The following is a 23,861-nucleotide window of genomic DNA, read 5'->3' as shown; positions in this document are numbered from 1 at the left end:
CACATAGGAGGCAGTTTAATGATTTGTTTAAGCACGAAAGCGCTGACGGGGAAGCGGAGGACACACATTTTTGGGCCTCCAGCAGCCTTTACAAATGATCTCACATTATTCAAAGATGCCCACCTGCTAGGCACAGAGTGAGGGAGAGAGAGAGAGGAGAGACAGAGAGATGAAAGATTATTTATTTCTCATGGGTGGGAGACAGTGAGAGAGTGAGTGAGTGGGAGGGAGGGAGGGCGGCAGTCAGAAGCAAGCAAACTAATTCTTACCGAAGAACAGACAGTCGTGCCAGAGCAGGAGCTGCTTACGCTCAGTTCACCTCTCAGACGCTGTCGGTACATCAGCAACCAAAAAAAGAAAATAAGAAATTAGTCTTATTTGTCTTGTCTTCGACTCCTAAGTAGGAGCAGACTTTCCATTTTGGACAGGAGGGGGCTGCAAACACACGCACCCGCACTTCTCCAGAGACGCAACAACTCAAGGTAAGACGCACTACACACTTGAAACGCGTCGAATTGATTGAACAACTCTTATTTAATCCACGTTGCCAGAAAAAAAGCATAAACGGATGGAAGAGACGCTTTCTGGCGTGCTGCTGCTCCTGCTGCTGATGCGCCGCCAGCGTGCGTAAAACAGCTGCAGTGAGAAAATCTCCAACTATAGCAACCAGAGAACGCGAAAAGAAAGTGTCGGTGGATTCTTCTCGTGCCAATATAAAGTAGAAAGCGATACAGTCGATTATATGTAACAGCTGACTTGTTTTTCAAGTGTTTAAACCCCGGAAAGTGACTGTTAGCGTATGGAGCGATGGGTATGAAGTTACTGCACTTGGTTCATAACCCTTACAGTGGCTTGAAATGCAATTTGGTAATATGTGCGCAAAAACCAGACCAGGAATAGTTACATGAGAGTCTGTTTTACTCCTAAATTGCAGGATGTAACTGAATATGTGAAACAAGACAGCTTGCCATCCACTTCGTGTAGTTCTTATGCACCTTTAAGAAGTTCTCCCACCAAAACAACCTCAATCCTCTTGGAAACTAAAGTCCTCTTTTATATTTTCCTCATCACACCTTCTCCCTTCACAGACTGTGGAGCTGCACCCAGCTAGAGCTTTACCAGTTATTCACTTGTTAATTATGCATTAAACTCTCCAGAAGCACCAGTCACTTAACTTTCCCTCACACTAGGTCAGCAATATTGACTGCAGACTCGAGGCTGGTGCTGTTAGGTTTAAAGTGGGCATTTGAAATGACTGATAATACAGTGAGCTGAGAGAGAGAGGCTGCAGAGATGCTTGGAGTTAATGTACGGCCAGCCTCAGTACGCTCAGAACCCTGCTTTAGAGGGAGAGCAGGAGTAAAGTGGCAGCAGATGAAAATGCACAGTTTGAACAATTTTAAGCAGTTTATAAAAGCCAAAATGGATATTGGATAATGGAAATCCATCACTACTCATCTTTTTTTTCCTTTTTTTTGCAATGAAAGCAGAGACCACCCCCTACTGGCCTCATTAACTTGCTTTATAGGAGCTCATGCAATTTGATAAATGAAGCTAGCAGAGGGAAGACAGAGGAGAAAATATAGTATAAGCTGCTACACTGTATTGCACCCCAGAGGGAGAGACGGAGTAAAAGAGAGTGCTGAACTAAGAAAGCAAACAAAGCAGACAAGGAAAAACTGTGTTTACTCATATTTTATTTTACTTGTGAGAGGTGCAGTGTACTTCCAGTCACAGTCGTTTTTAGCCCTTTAATTTCGGCTGCTCTGATTTTATGTAACAAGGTGTGAAGATCCTTGTATCAGACAACATCTCAGGTGCCATATCTCACACAGTTCACACCTGTCTGCTGAGCTGTCAGCTTCACAATATGCACCGTCGCTGTCGTCTGGATCTGTCGACCTGTGCAGCTGCTTTTCTATCCATTCATCCTTCCAAGTCTTCACTGTGCCACACACAATCCTGCACATCTATCTATCTATCTAACTATCTATCTATCTAGCTATCTATCTATGTAGCTATCTGTCACCATCCTTTATGCCAACCTGTATGTTTTACATCTGAAATCTTCTCTCCAAACCTCATTTGAAGTTTGTCTGCAGCCCTAAAGGACAAAAGGCTTTCAGATGGTTTGAGTTTTTTATTGTATACTGTACGTTTCATGGGGGGAAAAAAGAGACAGCTGTCCTTGGATGTCACTGGACAAACCAGATAACTGACAAGCCAACACACCACGCACAGAGTCAAACAAAGCTGCTTCCACTGATACACAGAGTGTGTGTGATCAGCTGTGCGTGTACTTTTAAATTTTTTTTTTTTATTTTTGTAGTCCACAATCTGCTGTTTTTGTTTTTTTTTTTGTGAAAATGGAAGTAGCTTGGGTTATAACCTGCATCTGAAGCCTGCTGCTTTATAAAAGTCTGAAATTCATTTTGGAGATTTTCAACTGACTGACCTATGAGGGATAAAAGAGTGCAACAGCCCTGAGCCATAACACGTGCACTCAGCAGTCAGAAACATTTGGAAAAAGAAGTACTCAGAGAGATATATAAAATCATCTCAGAGTAAAATAATAACTCTCCGTGTGATTGGTCACGTGCTGCTTACGCAACGTATCGCCGCTGTTTTTCAGCAAACATTTGTGACAGTTGAAATCTGCTCAGTGTTGACCCGCTTTTACCTCCACTGAGCCTTTTATAATTTGATCACGTTCGACGCTTGACTGATTTTTTTTTCACAGTGGGTTATATGAAAAAATCTACTCAATTTGGTGGAAAATTACGATAAGGTATGGGTCAGAGTTTATATTTTGATCTGGATCCAGATGAGGAATCAAGAATGTTTTTTAAGATTTACCCATTCAAACATTTTGTGCTGTTTTGAACTTCTGCTCCTTATTGAATGAGATCAATGATTGTTTACGTGCATTTCCGGCACAACAAAATACAGATATACTTGCTTCTGATTAACTATGCTGTTGACTCAGCCGAGATGTGGACCAGTTTTACATAGTTTTAATTAACCATAGCCAGGTTTTATTAACCAGATAGGAAAATGCTGACAGTTTTGTGTTCGTACATTGTTCACTAGCCTGATTGTACCTTGTTCACTTCCACGTTCTGAACTCAATTAAATGGAAGAGTGAATTCTGACTGCTTCTCTTCACCTCTACTGATTTCCGAACAGTCCACTGAGGGTGATTGGTGTAGTTACTACAACACTGATTCATTACAAATGGACTTCAAGTAATGCCATTTTGATGGAAAAGCAGAAAAAACGGGACGACAGCTCAAGGGATGATAATGTGTTTACACTAACACTGACTCACTGGAGTCTGAAGTTAGAGGTTAAAGGAAATGTACTATCAAGACAGAAAACATAAAGAAAAGCTGAAATATAGACAGCTAAACACGCTTATTAGTAAGACTGGTGGATGCTGGAGAGAGAACACAGCATATCCGGTTTTATCTTCCCAAGCAGATAAAAGGCAATTTTACAGATTTATGATTTCATCAATAGGGAACCAACACCAGGTTTGTGTAGATGCTAGTGTATTGCGCACATCAATATCCCATTATAATGTAATGGTATGCCATAATAGCTGATAAGAGTGGATGAAGTAACACCCCCTGATTCCGGTATGGTTGAATGTGAATGTTCCCCGCTGTTGCACTGAGTCCCAGTCTTTGCTGCAATCTGCAACCGCCACATCTACAACCACAGAGAAAAGTTCCACCACAGCAGCTGGCATAGGTTACAGATGGTGGTTGTAGGAGATAAAGAGGTGCATCGATCCATCAACATGACTCTTCGAACCCTCTGTGTAATGTGACAGTGTTCGCTCACTGTCACCACATTTGGTGGCCAATAATGATCCTTATGCGCCTCAGGGGCCTGAAGATAATGCAGCTGTTGTCAAGAATTTGGCAGGTTTGTAGCCAACACCAGTGAAGATATATATTAATTTAAAAAAAAAAACAAAAAAACAACAACCTAAGATGTAGTGAATGATACAGATGCACAACAGTAGTGGTTACAGTGTGCTATCAGCAGTGCCAAGAGTAAAGAGTCGAATCAAAAACTTGCTTATTTCTGCACACATGCTACCTATGTTACATAAGAATGAGCTTCAGGATAAACTGCACACACAGCATATGTTTGTTTTTCTTTTTTCCCTTAACTGAGTTTGGTGCCAGAGGTTTTTCATGTCCTGCCCTCCTTGCTCATCTTCTGCCTTCCTGCTTTCACATACTCCCATCTCATCTGCTCTCTGAATCCTCCAGCTGAGTGCTACATCCCCTGCTGAACCCTCTGTGACTCTATCTATCTATCTATCTATCTATCTATCTATCTATCTATCTATCTATCTATCTATCTATCTATCTATCTATCTATCTATCTATCTATCTATCTATCTATCTATCTATCTATCTATCTTCCTTTATGCCAACATGTAAACTGCAGTAATTCATATCTAAAATCTTCTCTTCATTCACTTTATCATAATATTTGTAACTCTGAGGGATCGAGCTGCAAAGCACAAGGACTTGCAGTTGAATTCATAACAGGATTATTTATTTGACCCCAAAAATGACAAGGTTACAATAACCAATACTAAATTTAGGTCCAGAAAACATTTAACCAAGGCTATAAGCAACGAAGTAACAGAGCAAACCAACTGCACTGATCAAGACAATTCATAACAGACCAAAAAAAACTTAACAGAAGGGAAATATATATATATATATATATATATATATATATATATATATATATATATATATATATATATATATATATATATATATATATACTTTTTTATCTAAGTATTGCATTGAGTCAGTCAAACATGTGGGATACTGCTCTGGTCAAGTAAGTAACAGAGGTGGTTTTTAGTCAGTTTCAGCTGCTTTGGTGTTCATGAAATTAACAACAGGTGCACTAGAGGGCTAACAATGAGACAACCCCCAAAACAGGAATGAGTTTACAGGTGAAGGCAATTTTGTCCAGGTGTGTATATACTGGCTGATCGGACCAGTTGCGCAACATAGGGGGAAGCATAAAACACCTATACCTAAAATAACAACAAAAAGCACAAAACAATACATGGTAATCAAAAGAATAGTAAGTAACACATCCAAAATGTATCTAATTACCCAACACAAATCAAATCAATAAAGTAATATTTAAATCAAATAAACCTGGTCCACCCCTTGAAGCACGAAGCACTTGGTATGGTCTGATTGTGGCTCTAGTATAAAAGCTTGCTGTTTGCTTGTAGACAGCTTTTGCCAGAAGCGATCCAGACGAGTACAGCTGCATAAGACCAGACATCCCATCACCGGTAAAAAGAAAAGATTAGTACAACTTAAACAAACAAATCTGAACACAGAAAGGTTAACTAAATAAGCACTACAAATAGAACTTAAGTACTTCAGCAAAGCCTAAGTAGATTATGAATGTTTTAAATGACAAATTATGTGTAACTTAGGTGTCTCTATATGTGCAATATGAGTGCAAAGTGTTTCAACTTAAGGTGGTTACTGGGGTTGCAGACATTCATGGATGGCTGCAAGTATAGCCTTCACAGCAATGCATTAAATCTAATAATGTTAAATGTTTTAAGTGGCACGGATGAAGCAGTGGAAATGAGATAAAAGCTAGAGCTAGCGTTGAGTTTTCCATAACCTGTTTTATGTGCATATTGATGCATTGCATCTGAAAAAGTTGATTTAAAAAAAAAACAAACATTTATAACAACTTCCCCAATGTAAAAAGAAATGAAAGTTTTTATGCTTTACTTTGAGGTCGTTCTTGATTTTTTTCATGAAGTGTTAATGCACATAATAGCAGATAGAAACATCTTTTCTGAGATGTGAGTTGTGAAATAGTGAACATTTAACCAGCACAACCTATCAGCTGTATCCATTTTTGTTGTCTTTGTGTCTGGACAGAATGAATCGTGGTTGATACCGGCCGTACTGGCAGCGTGCTCTTTCATGCAACGTGCATACAACTAGGACTCGATGCTTCATCATAATAATGTGCCTTCAACTTCGACCATCACAGTCTGAAGTGTGAAACGGGCTGTCATCTGTTTCTCCGCTGACAGCGGCTCAGGCTTGTTTATACTTGTGTGAGACACCATGATGTATGTGATGTAACTGCGGAGAGGATTGTGGGTTAGAATGTCCAGAAAAGCATGTTGGCTTGCAAACTGCATAATCCAACCATTTTTTGCACACTAGATTTGATATTAGGACAGACTAAATATCTTTCTCTTTTCTTTTTTTTGACGTACTTTATAGTATTATATTGATATTGGAGCACAGCCACAATTTTGTGTCTCGCTTCTTCTACTTTGTGTTTATTACAGGCATCTGTAATGTAGCCTTTCCTGCCACCTTCTGACAATACCATAGTTTGTTTTTCTTGATTTTTTTGTTTGTTTGCAACATTTCAAAAGTTCTACAAACTGGCTTGACAGTTCTATGAAAACAGAGCTATTGTTTCATGAGTTGCATTTCCCCCAGTGGTATATTATTGTAAACTGTCAAAAAAAAGAAGTTATTTTTCCTTTAAAATTCTGGCAGCTGTGGTTGCCAGGACGCTACCATAAAATTACAGTAGAATAATTTCTTCATTTACAGTATAGAAATGTATCGATACCGTTAATTTTAAGGTTTAAAAAAAGTCCTTCATTCCATATTTTACTGTAAAAAAAAAAAAAAAAAAACCTTTAGTGGAATTTTAGTTTTAGAAATTGACATGAAAATACCATATAAAAAAAGTTTGTGTGACCTATTATAAATATTACAGCATTGTTCCATTGTGAGCACAAACAGAATATTTAACATTTAATATGTACATTTTTAGCAATGACATATATAGCTGTTATAAATATTAAAACTTATGTCCATTATTAACACAAAAGTACATCAATTTGACAGGTACAAACCTTATTTTTTACATGAAATAAATGCAAAAATAACAATGTTACTTTTTATAAATATTACTGCATGTTTCAGTTATCAGCAAAACTGTGAAAACTGGTATTCTTTTTGAGAAATAAATGCAAAACTAAAGTACGGGTGTCATATATATTACAGCATTTTTAGCCCACTGAATAACTGTGCAAGAATAGGGAAATGTATTTTTTCAAAAGAAAAAATGTAAAAAGTCCGTTTTCTCCTGAGTAACTTATTTACAGTGATTCAGGGTTATATGAACAGAATCAAACTGAGAGTTTAGAGATTTTTACCATCATAGTTTGACAGTTTTTCACCGTAACATTTATGAACATTTTTTATAGTGTGCTTCACTGTCTAAAAAGACAATTCCCTTGCGCAGTTTAATGAAATTGGAGCAGTCAGCCAATGCTCATTACTTCAGACAGAATGTTGAAAATTACTTGGAGAAAACACAATTAACACCACTTGTTGAGCGTATATGTTGAGGAAAGGGGACTTTTCCACCAAAGCATAAAACTGCATTACAGTTTAAAGCCTACAATGCATTTAAAACCGTAACATTTAAAAGCACCAGATTGAGGTTACTGACAGAATTTTAATCCTTGGCCCAGGGATCTGATAACAAAATTTGTGCCAACTTCATTTGTAACTTTTTGAAGTATCTTGGCGACACACGCACCGAGCAACTTCAGTGGCAGAGGTAATGAAAGAACTTCAGCCAGCCGGTGTGTGTCACTGCAGCAACACACACACACATGAACAGCTCTGTCTCGAAAACACACGTGCACACATAGACACTCACGGATGCCATGAATGTGCCTGTTTTTTTTTTTTTTTAATCATTTATTTTTTTTAGCCGTACTGTTGCAGTGGGGCAGTAAATACCAGAGCCAAACTGAGAAACCACAACACTACAAACTCTGATTAAAGCACTGAATCAAATTCTACTAATGAGTCTGGTGCATGCAATCAGCACAACACAGCAAGGGAGGAATTAATGTCATGATATCTTCACACAACCATCATGCCAGGGTGAGATGTTACTTTGCAAAAACACGAGAAGGTGCTTCTATAAATGTAACTACAATTTACTGTCATGTCAGGTGAGAAGGAGTTAGTTTTCCAATGAGTTTAATGCAAAATCATGCTTGGTTTTAGAAAGAAATGGTAAACAGAGAAAACAGATGCCACTGGAACCAAAACAATATTGCTCTCTGTCCAATTAAAAGATTGTAGCAGATGAACTAACCCAGTGTAAAGGCATTTTTCCATTTCTCGTAGTGTTTTCAGCTTTATTTTACACTTTGGAAGTCATTTGATTTGAGCCCAGGTTATTGCAATGTATTTAATTCAGAAGGAATTCCTTTCCAGCTTTTCAAAAATTCCCTTAAAACAACCTTGATATCCATATATATATATATATATATAAACATAGCTATTGTTTGCTGACCTCTGCGCGATGGTGTCCGACATCTGTTGTAAAATTTACCGAGTAGAAAAGACAAGCAAGATTCCTCCGAAGCTGGGAGTACGGCGGCAGCTTAATCATACAGATAAAAGATTTGTTTTTCTGCACTTTGTTGTAGGATACTTAATTAGCCAGTATTCAAGGCCTTGTAAATACATATGTGGGGAGAAGCAATGAATTAGTAATGAGCTTTCCTATCCCCATGGCTCCCCAGTGTTGGAGGAAAGAGGCAGAAAGTCTGGAAGCGACAGAGAAACAGCGAGTGGATAGTGAGGAGAGATAGATGAGAGAGAGAGAGAAGAGGAATGGAGACGGAGAGACAGAAAGAGTACTTCATTAAAGTGGCATTCATTACCAGACCCTGTTTATGCTGTCCTCTCTGTTTCTATGTCCTCATCTGTCATTTCTCCATCTCCTTTTTTGTTTGTGCTCCATCTCCTTCTCTGTATCACCTTTCTTTTTCCTTTTTGCCCATCTGTCATTCCCCTGCAGCTCTACTTTGTTTTATTTTCCCCACTTTTCCTTATTTATCTGTGTCATTAGATTGCTGTGTGAACAACTGCAGTGGCCTTTTGGAACAGAGAGGGGAGACAATGAAACTAGACTAGTGTAGTTTTTTTCTACTCAAAATAGCCCTCTGGAGGCCAAACAGCTCGCTCTAACCTACACCGCCTGGCCCAATTTTAGATTTTCTGAGCCCACTCACCTGTTAATTGGGGTTTTTCCTCACACTGGAGCAGACTGAGGAGAGCTAAACCTGGACCACTTGGCTGTTCTGGCCCAGCGTTTCTTTGAGTTCAGCAAAAAAAAGTATAAAAACTGGGCTAGAATCTGGGCCAGCATACAGTAGCTAGGGCACAGATCAGAAATCGACATAAATGGTACAAATGCTACATATTATGGCGCATAATCCCTCTTAGCGTTGTGATAATGAGCTGAAAAAAATAGCAGGATAAAAGTAATTATAACTTAAGTATCAGCGCTATCATTATAAGTGGCAGCCACTTATTGCTTGCCAGTTATATTTGTCATCGGGATTCATCATTTGATCTTCCTCCACGAGCCCCGGCTACATCGTTCCTTATGTAACACCCCAAGCTGTTGTAAAGATGGATCCAACAAGCCACTGCTTTATCAGACCTTCAACTGTGGCTCCCCATCCAATCACAACTGTGGCTGCCAATACTACTACCCCTCATCTTCTGGTAGCTGTTCCCCTGGATAGCAATATAACCCAGGCAAACTCAGGACAGCTGCAGCACAGCACTTTTTAATTGAAAACAATTATGGTGGGGATCTTTGCACCAGAGGGAATGGTTAGTGTAGAGGGAGACAGATACAGGCAATTAAAGATACTTGGAAAAAAAGGTACATTCGAAATGCTATTTTCCTCGCACCAAAGGGTTAGCAGCACCGAGTGTCAAGTGTCTTAACTTTCTCCACTTTGACTTAATGCATGAATGGATTCAAAAGATGAATATATAGTCTCTTTTTCACTTTTGTGATTCTGCTTCAAGGAGCGAAGACAGAAATAGGAATCAGGAAAAGTCTCTGGACTGTAGGGAGCTCAGCAGCTGAAACTCTGCTCCGGCAAAGACATCTACGGTGATGGGAGGGGTGGTGGGGTCAGAACTGATCTGGATTTATTGGCTCAGCTGGTCATAAAGGAGGCTTTATCCTCACATTGCATTATGCAAGCCGAGATCTCTGTTAGCTACAGGTGAAAGATGAGTGCTCTTTCAGTCTCTCTCTCATCTTAGCCCTCCCTCCTTTTTCCTCTCTGTATATCTCTCTCACAGGATGGATGAGTTTAATACTGAGGTGGTTAGAAACAAAGGCAGATTTCCTCACTCAAAGGGCATTCTTTACTCTGAATTACTCGTGGAATAAAAAGTGGGCCTTCTCTTCATCCTCTTCTGATTCCTTTGGACTTTTGCCTTTTCTTTATTTCCTCTATTTCTTCTCGGTCCTCTTTTATGCACTCTCACTCTGCTCCATTACAGAAGCTCCCCTGTGATTACTTGATTGCATTTAGCCGTCCATAAGTGATAAGCAGATTTTTTCAAAGGTGTTGACGGTCGCAAATATACCTAGTCTCAAAATCTTTCCCTCATTTCTTTATATATGCACTCGCTTGAAGCCAGATTCTTGTACACGTTGTACCAGCCCAGCCGAGGAGCTGCAGACAGGATCTAGAGATGCTTCCAAGACAGAAATGAAATTATTTTCTGCAAATCCCATTTTAAGAAAAGACTAAAATAGAACTACTGTGTGGTGCGGCTGCATCTGCGTCACTAATTCATGAAGCACAAACTTATCAATGAAGATTTATAGTTCCGTTGATGATAAAATGGCAACATCCAGCTTCTTGTTATAATAAAATTACAGTTAGTAAAAAATATATACACAACCACACACTAGTACGCGCAAATGGCTGAGCTTTTGACTATTTCGGTGTATTTGATGGATAATCCGTTCACGAAACTTAAATGGTGACAGGTGGTCACTTTGCTTGCCTTTGAATAGACGTGGTACTGAGTCAAGAAACAAGTGGCAGTGGGAGAGCAGGGCTGTGTGGGGTTGGAGGAGAGAACTGATCCAGTTTACCTCATCCAAAAAAGAGCTAGAAAAGCAACAGCAAGGGAAAAAAATGGCGAGAAAAGCTGGAGCATGCTCTGCCTTTGCTCTGACCTGGTTCCAGTTAATCCGCCTACTTTACAAGATGAACATTACCTCCACACTGTATTTATAGAGCCTTTTGGTGTTTGTTTTTTCTGTAAGCTGGTGTGTATATGAATGCTATTTTCTTCTCTCTGGCCGTGATTGTAGAGTAAATGTAGTTAGTCTATGCCATATAATAGCGGAGGGGGGGGAAGTCTGATAGCATAGTCTGAGTGAATAAGAGGGTCAACATTTAAGTCCCTCTTTGCGACTAGCAGCACTCCTAGCTGCAAACTGAATGTTGGAAAGTTGGAAAGCACCATGTGATGCATTTTCTATTGCCGCTAAATGGTTGTTGTTCCAAGAAAGCTCTTAACTTAAATTACTTGACTGGAAAATCACTCCAAAAATACAATGTCAGTAATTTACTCGACGATATGTCATTATTGCCAACAAAACATATTGAGAGACGGAAGGCCTTTCAACATGCTGGCTTGATTGCTGCATGCTTTAGGACTCATTAATTTGAATGAAACTGTCCCTACAATAAAGCGATGGTGCCAATGCAGAAGGCTCTGAAAAAATAGAGGGTCATTTGGTTGAACTTGACTCAGATTTTGCAGAATTGCAATGCAATGTCATGTATAGGCCCCAGTCAACCGATGTGTGAAAAAGTGCAGCGATAGCCATCTCAACTGCGAGTATTTGAACTTTCATCATGCTTTCTTTCTTGAAAGTGGATTATTAGGCACTATTAGTCCACATGCAGTCATCCCAGGTAAAGCTATTTGCCTATCGGGGAGTGCCAGACTGTTGCCATGCCCTCCATGAGGCGTTATGATTTTATTTCCAGTTTGTTTGTACTGCTGCCCGTGCCGGTGATTTAACAAGTATTGTAAGTAGTTGCCAATTTCAGCAAAGAAAACACTGCATCAAAGACTCTTGGGAGTAGGCCCGCCTCATTTTGTCTTTGCCCACCCACAATGATTTCTGGCAATGCTACTGCTGGCAACTGAAACATGACTGATGTTTCCAATACTCGGATTTGGCAACTCGGAGCACTCAGTTAAGGCAGATCATAGAAGGATTACTGGTTTGAGCAAGACTAGCCATTTTAGCAGCTCTGTGGGGTCATACTTTGGCAGAGCTAAATGCTAATGTCAGTGTGATAATGATTGTTAATTAGCATGAAGCACAAATTACAGATAGTTGATGAGAATGTCATGCATTTTTGTGGTTTTTGATCACAAATCAATGTAGAATAAATTAAGTTTGATCTAATGATTGTACTGTATCAGAAATTAAGTTTTAGCGTCCAACCCGAGGAAGAGATGATTGTGTGAAACAGTAGTTCTACACAATCTACTGAAAAATACATAATCTGAGATTGAAAATCTGATTTGATTTTGTACATTGTTTTTCTACAGTTTTACAATTTCATTTAGCAGATGCTTTTGTCCAAAGCGACGCACATCTGAGAGTAGATACAACAGATCTAGTCAGGAGAAAACAACCTAGATAAGTGCCATAGAACAAATTCAAGTGTGATAGGACCTTGGTGCCTACAGGCAGTGCGGGAGGTAATAGGAATTTTTTTCTTTTTTCTTTTTTCCAAGGCAAGGAAGTCTGTCATTGAAGGAACATGAACATAAACCAGCCACCTCTTTCCGACCTTTATGCAGTAGCAGAATGGCACAAATACTGAACCATTACAAAATAAACTCAATTCAGACCGGAATTACTTTAAAATATTTGGTCAAGCAGTCATGTAAAATCCAGCTGCCCAAATGTAAACTTGGAGATACTAGCTTCATAGATACTGAACTGTGGCTACATATGCATTTTTCACTCCCACAGGAATAGGCCCAGTGGAAACACAATTTCCACATCGGGTACAAAAACTCATTATTATTTGATGACTGGAGACTGCGTTCTCCAGTAAAATGGCAACCCAGTAGAATTTTTCTTTTTTCCCTGCACAAGCTTACCTCCATCGAGCTCCACAGGTACACTGGATGCTATAAGGTGTGAGCAGTATACCCACACACTGTTTAAAAATAGAGAGGGCCCTGACAGTCCTACACAAACTTTCACAGGAGAGACCTCTGTGTTGAATTGGTCTCGATCCTTATGACTCTTATCCAAAACTTCAATCGCTACTCCCTTCTCCTCCACTGCTCCTCCTCCTTTTTCTTCCTCTCCTCTCTCTCCTGGGAGGAGGTTTTTGCTTCTATAAGTCTTCTATCACACTGAATATTTCACAAAAGCACCCCCCCTCCTTCTAGCACACATACACACACTTCTGACTTTCTCACAGAAGTGTTATCACTTTGATTCCCTCGCACACTTCACATCCATCGTCCTCCATGCTTTGTCTTGGTCGTTCATGCTTTCTTTTTCTTGTCATCTTACTCTCTATCTTATTTTCCCCTCTGAATGTTCCTCTTTGTCTGACGCTGGTGTTCACACTTCCATCCTCACTTTGCTGTCTCCTCCTTGCTTGCTCTCCCCCTGAACCTCTTTGCCCCTTCCTCTCTCATTTTTTAACACACATCTTTTAGAACATCCCCGCTTTTATGACTGATTCCAGGAATGCATTTGAAATATATATGTCTTAAAAGGATTTATCACTTTGTAATCAATACACTTTCTGTTTGACTTCTCTGTTAGCTTCCGGCTTCATTTATTTATGATGCAGCCTATATGAACAAAACCGATGCTGTGTTTGTTGTAGAGTTATTTCGGCTACATTGCTGGAAGCTGATTGTTTAACTTTTCTCATCACTGAGGTCATAGAAAATGATGTAACGATCCCACAGCTGTGATAGTACACAACTGAAAGAGCCAGGATTTGCTGCACAAATTGCCACTACAGGAAAAAAGCAGCCAACTTGTATATGATCAGACACGCACTTTTCTCAGCTAGTGTTACTTTTCATATCCACGCAGATACATTCATGACGTTAAACGAATCAGTGCATCATAAAAGACTGTGCAAAGGAACGATTTGTGTGCTAAGCAGGATAAGTCTCTTCTCCAGCCTCCTTGTTTGTGTGTGTTTGTCCCGTTGATTCAGACCCCAGAGTTTTAATGACGCGCTTTTCGTCTTGGAAATTAGATTTTTCATCTTATGATTATTGTTAGTCAAAGCTTAGTTGCTGCCTGTGTGTATTGCAATGCCTCCGAGGCTCTAATCCAGGAACAGAGCACAATCGCTTCTCAAAACACTCCAAATGCATTTAGAAGCATCACATACAAAAAACAGGTGTCATTCTGGTCACAAACGCTTGCATCCCATTTCCTCTTCATCTCTTTTCCATTCATCATCGTCCCCTGATTGTGATGATATGCACAAGAGTCAGAAATTATTTGGAATACAATGCGGATGGAGATATTTGAAGTCCCATTAGAGGATGTGCTTAATATTTCATAGCTAGATGGTACACAGCAGCACAAAGTGCACAGGCGCCTGCAGTAGCCTCGGGCTGCTGTCTACACTCACAGTGCACCTCCTGAACAGGAGTTAACAGGGATAGTGATTCAATCAGTTCCAGGGTTTTTTTTGCCTATTTCAGAGTAATCAGAGAGGCTAAATACGTAGTAGAAGCACCAAGCAGAAACAATAGCTCGCAATTGAATTCAAAATGTAATGCCTACACAACACATTGTCACTATTATATGGCAAGACATGTATTAACATTAGAACAATAATATGTTTTATGTGCCATCTGGAGTCCCAACATAAAAGCGTAGACATTGTCAAAACAGTTCATTTAGTCATTGATTTCATTTTAGGAAACCACAAGCAAAAAAAAAAAGGTTTTATAATGTCAGTTCAGTGTAAAGTTTGGAGCTGTTTTAATATTTTGTCCTTAGCTTCTCACCTCAGATTGACTGTAAACATCACTCATCACTCATCTGACAGATGGAATATGACCATAGCTCTTTGGACGACGGGTTGGGACATTGGAATCATTGATATAATGTAGCCATGAGCGCATCACCGGTGCCAAACTGTCTTTAGAAAGTTTTATTTCTGACCCATATGTGTACATGTGGGGAGGAGCCATCTGCGTGTGATTACGTGGTGGTTTGGGCTGCTAACGTTCCCAAACTGGACCGTGCCCAACACCCATTTATCATCATCACCCTCTTCCTTACTGCTCCTTCTTCTTTTCCATCTTTATTATATTTGTTGGCCCTTCTCTTAACCTTGCCTCTCTCTGTCTCTCCCACTCTAACTTTCCCATGAGACCAAATGGCCTAATTTTCATCGTTGGACTTGCGCTTGAGCAGGCTTGTCCTCATCTCACAGAAAACATGCTCACATGCAGACATGCTTGTATGGTTAGTCCTAATATTTGCAGGAGCAAGGTGCATTTTATAGATATTTCTCAAATTTCCTATAATTTTACCACAGTATGGTGTGGTGTTTGGTCAGGCTCTTTCTGCAGTGTGTATTCCAGCATCTATAGAAACCATATATGACACTGACTATCTGTACATGTACTGTAACATCGACAACTGTAAATCATGGCAACAGCTTTGTCCTTGGTCTCTGTGATAGTGTTCCATCTCTTTGTTAGAATACAACTGTGTAGGGATGTGTTTGCGATTGAAAAGCCTTGAGGATTCAGATTACTGCGGTTGTGACAAGTTGAAGAGAAGCAGCTCCTGCTAATTGAACCCCGCTTGAGACTCAAAGGTAGCTCATGGGATGCTAATGAGCATCCAAATTTTGTTGAAAGAAAAAGCTGAACAGTGTCAGAGGTGGTTTTGTGGTGAAATATGCCACACTTAACTGGTAAGTTATTCATCCGTTAGCCTTGGGTTAAAACTCAATCTGGAGAGAATTAAATTCTTGTTTGTAATCATGCAAAGGTGAATTAGCAACTGTTGCCAAGCATTTAAAGGTGGAGTCTGTGATCTCGGAGAAAGATTGGTGATATTTCGTGAGTTAATACTTTAATGGTTGGCATGTGCCAGCTTTACCTTTTCTCTCACTGTTACCCCCCCACTTTCCCCTCCCCCTGTGCACGAGTGCTAGTGTGCATGAGCATGACTGTGCACAGGACATAGTGGAATGGTTTTTTGTGGACTGGTTCTGAGCTGCTTTGTTTAGCATTTACAGACCCAGGGCTGTGTGAGAACACTGGAAGTGTTTTTTCAGCGCACACACAGAATGAAGAGATAGCAGACAGTTCACTGAATTTGACAAAAGCTACCGTTAATGAGAGCACATTATGCAAAATACGGTATTCTATTTTAGCATTTATTCAAGGAGGTCAATTAAAAGCAAATGCAATGTTAGTCAAAAGTTCAACATGAACCATGTCCTGAACTGCATTGACAAAATGGTCCACTGCATCCACAGGTGGATGCAGTGTGACAGGTGGTGAAAACCTCGGAGCTCCAAAGCACCTGATGATCTGTTTTATAACAGAAATGAAATAGAGTCACCACAATGGAGCACTGCTTGTGTCCTTTTTTTTTCTTTTTTTGTTTTTGCTTGCGTTGCAGTCGATGGAGCTGTTCCGGCTCACGTCATGTTGTCTTCTGTATTCCCTGTTGACGTTTCCTATCGACCAAGGTTTGCCTCAGTAGAGTCAATAGGAATCTCTGTACTCTTATTTGAGACAGACAGGTATGTTGATGGACAAGCAAGAAAGAAAAGGCAAAAAATAAAATGAACTCTTGCATTCTGTCATTCACATGCATTCGCTTTGAGCTATGACCCAAATCTGGCGTCTCGCTCAGTGGGCATGTAGCATATAACATCCCTACACAAAGGGAGAGAGAAGAAGTTTACTGCAAGGAAGGAGTGAAGGAATGAAGAAAAAGTAAGGAGGTGGTGGAGGGAGCTTCGGTTAGTGGTTAGGAAGCAGTACGGAAAACTATAAATTCAAAAGCTTGTCTGTGTGTTAGATTTTGTTTGCATCTGTCTTTTGGTTCGCTCTGACTTACTTTACGTGTGCATGTGTTTACATATGTGTGTGTGTGTGTGTGTGTGTGTGTGTGTGTGTGTGCGTGCAAATTAAGGTGTGGATTGTGCCTTTCAATTGAAGTCTGGGTTTTTGGAGAGGTACTTTGTGTGGTGTGACTAAAGGCCATGTATGGGCACAAAAGGAATGAATTAATGCAGTCGTGATCAATGGACAACAGCGACAACCACACACAAACACACACACACACACACATATACACACACTCAATGGATGCTGGGAAAGGAGGTGTACAGTTTAATTTATTCTTCTGAGAATAAAAATGAGTCCAGTGGCTAAACACGTGTGTGTGTGTGTGTGTGTGTGTGTGTGTAGGTGGTTTGTGGGTAGACACATGAGTGGGTCTGGATGTGTTGAAGTGAGATTGGATCAGAGGTGTGTGTTTGTGTGAGAGAAACAGGGGGCTCTCTTCACATAAGTGTCTCTAGAGCATCCAAAAGTGGATTAAGTGTAACCAAAAGTGCCCCCCCAACACACACACAGAAATTAAGTTGGTTGTTGAAAGTAGCATTGACTCATAGACCAGAAGGGAGCTGCATTTTGAGTCATTGATACCTTGCGTGCTTTCTGGGTTGTTCCTCCTCGTCGGCTCCCCCCGGTTACAAACGCACATGTATAAAACACACTTAGACCCACATGGAAAGGCAGCCATCAGCCTTCTGCGCTTTCTCCTCTGAGTATTACAGCATCCTCTGAACGAGCTCAAACTTCTGAAACAAGAGCAACGTTTCCGCCTTCTCTCAGTCCTTTTGTCTAATCTCGCATGTCTGCCGAAAGCGTTTATCTTGCGTTCTGTAAGGTGTGCGTGTGGCGGAGCTGAGAGGAGATGTTTAATTCAGTGGCCTTGATGTTTGACACGTGAGCCATGTGCGACATGGTCATGTCTGCCTGGCATGGCAATATTTTCTGCACCACAAACTTTTCTCATGAGCCTAATTTTCCCAGCCTGCATGCATGAGTGAAGCCAGAAATACAGTCTTTGGTTTTTTGTTGTTTTTGTTTTTGTTGTTTGACTTATGAATGTGTTCTAAATACAATATTTATTCACAACAAAGAGATATGAAAGCGATGTTCTTCTGGTCGCATTTAAAGGTTCTTCTCAGACAAAAATACAGATAAAATGTATCAAGAGTTAGCACAGTATATTGTTTGCTGTATAGTGGTAGAACAACAACTAACAAAACATTTAAAGCATGTGTGTGAGCATGCAAAGGAGCCGCCTTTCAGATTAGTAATAACAGTTGCTGTTAATAACTTGCGCAACTGTCTTATCACAGGAACAGAAAGTGACACACTCGCCAACAAAATCAGAGATCACAGACTAAAGGCAACAGCGAGGCGGGTCCTAACATTGCCTCTAAATAGACATGTTTGTCAACCTCATACTAACAGAGCCAGAGCATGTCTACTTAAATTCATCATGCTTAGATACATCAGGATTGTCTGAGAGCTACTTTTCTTATTCCTTATTATACTACAAGGTCGGTGATTTAAAAGCAACTAAGTCACAGGGAGAGAATTGTCAGAAATCTCAATTTCCAGGGACAGAAATATCGGATTTGTGGGAAAACAAGACTAAAATTGAGAGAAAATTTTGTTTTCTGTGTAAAACAAATACAAAAAACTCAAAACAAATGCAGGCTACTGCAGAAAATTGCACTGGATGCTGCTTCTATTGGCGACATTTGTGATAAAATAGCCATGCATTAGAGCACTTGGAGGCTTCCTAATAATGGAGAATATGGATTGTTAATTTCATTAAATAACGGTTGTACATTGGCGATATTGACTCTCTGTCCTCACGCTACAAAGAAACACAATTTCCCTAGGGTATAGTTCAACAGCAATTAGTCTGGTTCATATGTGAATATATCCAATATTGTACAGTAGCCTCACTTACACCTTTCTTGTAACATTCAAATTAAGACGCAAACATTATGTACACCTTATATAAGATATACTGCATCTTATACTCTGCACTCATATCAATGTGAGGAAACTTAAGGTGAACCCTTCAATATAACACAATCCAGTGCAGCAAAACTACAAACTAGAGCCTCAAATCTACTTCTCTGTGAGGCAGTCTGAAACAGAAAAACAGAACATTTACAGTTTCATAAATGTGGGATTTGCTTTGATAATAAAGCCAGCAATTAGTGGGTCATTTGATTCTGATGATCAAATGTAATTAAAAGTGTCCCACTCTCAAGTTGATAAGCAGAGTTTCAGCCACAGTCAGCCTGTCAGTTGGTCCATCACTGAAATTTACCAGCTACGCGATGCCAAAGAAAAATAAAAATGAGTGTTTTCTTGCCAAGTACAAAGTAGGTTTGATGTTAATTTTTCATATTAGTGAGCATGGTTTTAATAACAGCTGACATGTGGAATTGTGACCAGTTAGAAAAATGTTTTAATTACTTTTACATAACTTTTAAAGTCTATTTATATGTGTGAATAATCCAGACTTTTTGAAAAAGCCGATGGGTCATTTTAACAAATAGCAGCCTCCAGCACCTACATTTCCCATTACCACCGGGTTTTACACCTTTAATAGGATTAGCAATGTTTTTGCATTTGCTTTTACTGCACCGGATGTCAAGTGTCATAAATTAAGACAGACAAGACGGTACAGCATGCACAAAATCACATTACGGATGATTAAAAGGGGAGAGGGAGCAGGCTCATGCCTTTGTTCATTCATTTTTTTTGCTGTTAGTCTCTTATGAGAGAGAAATGCTATAAACATGTAAATGCGCGTCCATGTTTAATGCAAAAGATTTGTGTAATATATTTATGATTGTCTGACTTCTCCCTTGCTAATAATCCTCTACTCACCTCCCTGTCACTCTCTCTCACTAACCAACATGTGGAGCTCTGATTTCCTATTGTGCTTTTTATGTTCCACTCCAGAGGAAGTGTTGCTCCTCGCCTCAGTCTGTGTGATTTTGTATGTCGAGGTGTGTTTCCGACTCATCCGCAGCCTCCGATTTAGATGGAAAGTTACTTGCACAGATGCACACATAATCACAAAAAGTGATCGCCATCCATCATCCTGTGTCATATACATGCAGTGTTTGTACATCTGTATGCCTCGGGTCCTGCTTCAGGCTATTCTGGTGTCAGACAGAACAAGCCTGCCAGCCAGATATTGCATCATTCTGCGGAAGCTACAAGCAAACACACACACACACACATACAAACACACACACACACTTTTGTCAAAAGGCACTCTGTGGCCCTTCTCCCTGAGGATGCACTCTGTGTGCAAGACCTGCAAAGATCCACTCCCTTAATGAGGGGCACAGGAAACAGTGGACAGGCAGAGAGAGGGGGGAAGGAGGAGGGAGGGAATTAAAGGTGAGGAAGGATGTATTTCTGACAGTCAGTTTGGAAACAGATGAATCCCATTATTCACAATTAGACAATGCTGCGCGTATCTATACATTCATATGCTGTTGGATTGTGTGTGTGTGTGTGTGTGTGTGTGTGTGTGTGTGTGTGTGTGTGTAAATACGGGATGGATTTCATATGTGTCTGCATTAGGAAACGGGTTTCTCTCTCGCTTTCTCTCGCCAGGCAGATGTGATGAATTTTCATTAGAGCGTTTCCTTATTAAGCCTGTTTCTGGCCTTGTGTATGCCTTGCAGTCGCACACACGAACACACTAAATGTCTCTCTCACTTACACATACAAACACATCACACACACGCATGCACAAGCCTTAGATAAGAGCCACTCTGTGAGCAATAAGGGAATTAGTGTTTATAACAAGCTGGAAGAAGACCCCATGCTGTGAAGTCAGTGGAAGAAACAAATAGGATGGGTATTGATGCCATATGCACTTCATGTACGCACACACACACACACACACACACACACACACACACACACACACTAGGCATTATATGGCATCCGGACATGCATAACTCTTAATACTTGTTGTGTGTGTGTGTGTGTGTGTGTGTGTGTGTGTGTGTGTGTGTGTGTGTGTGTGTGTGTGTGTGTGTGTGTGTGTGTGTGTGTGTGTGTGTGTGTGTGTGTGTGTGTGTGTGTGTGTGTGTGAGCGTATTGGTGGATTTACAATGATATTCCATTCACCCTCTCTCTCACTCTTGTGTCCTGTACTACACTTGATTTTATCACGTGCAGTAATTCTGATAATTGGCCCTTCATTTGCGTCTCCTTTTCATCTCTCTCATTTCTTCTCTCCCGTGTACTCTGCCATGTCCTCACAACTCTCTTATTTGTCCCACTTTCATGTTGCAGCATCCTGATAAGGTCTGGGACTAACCCTGGGCTGCTGCGTTCAATGTGGAGCATTCGTCTACTCAGGCAATGAGTTCAGTAGGAACCGGTGCACTGATTTCTGTTTTAATGCCATTATATTCTTACTGGGAATATGTTTTGTAGGGCAAAATGATATTAATGACGATATGAAAGTGCTCTCAGCTCTGTCTGAGATATTCATTGTGTTATTGTTTCCTAATTACACCCTGTGCAATTCTTACACAACGCTGAATGAAAATTTCCTCTGAATGATTGTAAGCCATAAGCTCTCCAGATGTTCGGTAAACAAATCCTTTTTCGTCAGGTGTTTTTTTTCTGTGCCTTAAGTAAATCACGGGAGGTCTTGACTGATCAATAAAGAACAGACTGCAACTGTCATGTCTTGTTATATACAGATGAAGAGGCACCCACTGATTTGCGCAGAAGAAATACACAAATGAAAATCAAGGTGAGAGCATAATCATTGCTAATCTCATTAAAAGTGTGAAGCTTGATGGTAATGGTGGGTAATTACCCATTTGAGGGCTTTTGGGACACAGAAAATTTCCTTCTGTAATATAGCATCGTGTGCATGTGCGAGTGTCCCTGATTTAATTGTACAAACACGCCAATATGGTTGGATTAGTGGCTGCAAAGCATAGGAATGGCATACGAATCCACGCTCTTCCTCTATTCCCATTAGTGTAACAGTTAAAACATCAGGGGTTGCCACATCAATAGTAACCCCTGATGTTCTTCTCCTTTCCCTCGGTCAGGAGTTGCTATGATTAAACCTTTCGATCCAGAGGTCTGCAAAGTCAGGGATGGGTAAGAGCGAAATGGTGAGATGAAAGCAACGCAGGGCCAAGGAGAGGAGCACGAGCGAGACAAGAAAGCAGGAGAGGCAGGGAAGGACAAAGGTGCTTTCAAATGAAATAATCCTGGTGTCTGGTTAAGGGATTTGTTCCTGCAGAAGGACACACCTGTGTCTGCTGCTGTGATATAGGCATGTCAGACACTAATGAGGGACGTATACATGCAGTGTGCTTCCTTTCCACGTAAGGACAGTTGTCGTGAAGTGCACTGAACCGTGTATCTCTGTGCGTGCGTGTGTGTGTGTGTGTGTGTGTGTGCAACTCAGGTGGTTAATGCTCATATAGAGGCTGACATGCCATCTCTTGTTCACACACACAGATGTTACATGAAGTCAACCGCCTCACTCTTCTCCTCAGGCAAACATTGACATACTTGTTAATATACCTTCTAAACACACACTCACACACACACCTTTTGGTGTTGTTTGTTATCTAGTGTCACCTCCTGACAAAACAGGAGCAGCAGTGACTTCATCACGTGTGTGCGGATATCAGGATTGTGGCGATGCTGATAATGATGCCGCTGTTGATTTAGAAGCTTCGCTGCGCAGCATCTGTCTGAAAGTGACAAGGACACACTGACACAACTAACCACTTGACTGACAACACAAAAAGACTCCGCAAAAAGCAGCTTCACACAGCAGCGGGTGAAATATTTACATAGCATACATTTGCAATTATTCGCAGCTTTCTGAAATGGAGGCACATCAAAACCAAACTAGTTGCAGCAGCTTGTCATACACCACATAGACCTGCTGTAAGACGCTGCTTTTCGTCGATATGTCACTCTGTTTGCGTTTAGCCATGAGCTGCAAAATGCAGATATACAGATAAGAAAGGAAGGTTATTTTTTCTTTCCTTTTTTTTTCTCCAAGAGTTGGACTGAGCGCGCGCTTAATAGGATAGGCTGGCTAAAGAGATGAGTGCCAGTAAATAGCAGATTTTCTTAGAATAACCTTGACGCCAAGAGCCTCTGAAACACTTCCCCTCTGAGCTGATAAAAAGATATTCCATTTGATTCATTTTTGAGCTTTTGCTGCAGCCTAAGCACAACACTTGTGAACAAGCACACAGACACCCACAGATGCAGAAACATGCACAAGCAATTTGAATTAAGGTGCTGAAGATAAAGTGTGATGTCTCAGATAGCTCGGTGCGCTTTCACACCTGAGTTTGTGTGTGGCTGTGTGTGTTAATGGGTGTGCCTTTCAAAGGCTGAGGCAGAATGTGCAGCAAGGCATATCATTTTAATTGTTCTTCATATTGCATTTCTACATCCTTATACAAAACAGACTTTGATTTAAAATGTAAAAGGCAAATGTAATTGAATGAATATCCATATAATCCCGCTTTTTATTTCAGCTTTGTCTCATTATGTCAGTCATTATGACCTCTTTTTACAATCAGTTGCAATGTGAGCAAAATTTTATTTAGAACATCGAGGCATTGATACTTTATAGGATCTTATGATTTCCACAGTGAATAAACATGTAGTACCTGCACACTCATATGCACACACTGAAGTTAGACGCCCATCACACATATTGATCATGATGGGATGACATTAGATGGGAGAAATTAATATTTGGTCTGTAGTTAACCCTGTAGTCCCAAACCC

General features: G+C 40.3%; 1 protein-coding gene across 2 annotated transcripts in view; it reads left to right on the top strand.

The window, feature by feature from the left end:
• The window catches only part of camkvl (CaM kinase-like vesicle-associated, like), a 39,114-nt gene continuing 15,253 nt past the window's right edge, over positions 1-23,861 (top strand). The window contains exon 1 of one of the 2 annotated variants that reach the window (XM_023278238.3): positions 1-482. The gene's annotated coding sequence lies outside the window, so the exon portion shown is untranslated. Of the gene's footprint in view, positions 483-5,325; positions 5,345-23,861 lie in introns of those variants that run through there. The other variant, XM_055012647.1, reaches the window with a different exon arrangement.

The sequence above is a fragment of the Amphiprion ocellaris genome, chromosome 8, assembly GCF_022539595.1.
Source record: "Amphiprion ocellaris isolate individual 3 ecotype Okinawa chromosome 8, ASM2253959v1, whole genome shotgun sequence".
Taxonomy (NCBI): Eukaryota; Metazoa; Chordata; class Actinopteri; family Pomacentridae; genus Amphiprion; species Amphiprion ocellaris.
Note: the sequence above shows the minus strand (reverse complement) of the source record. Positions and strands in the feature narration are given on the sequence as shown.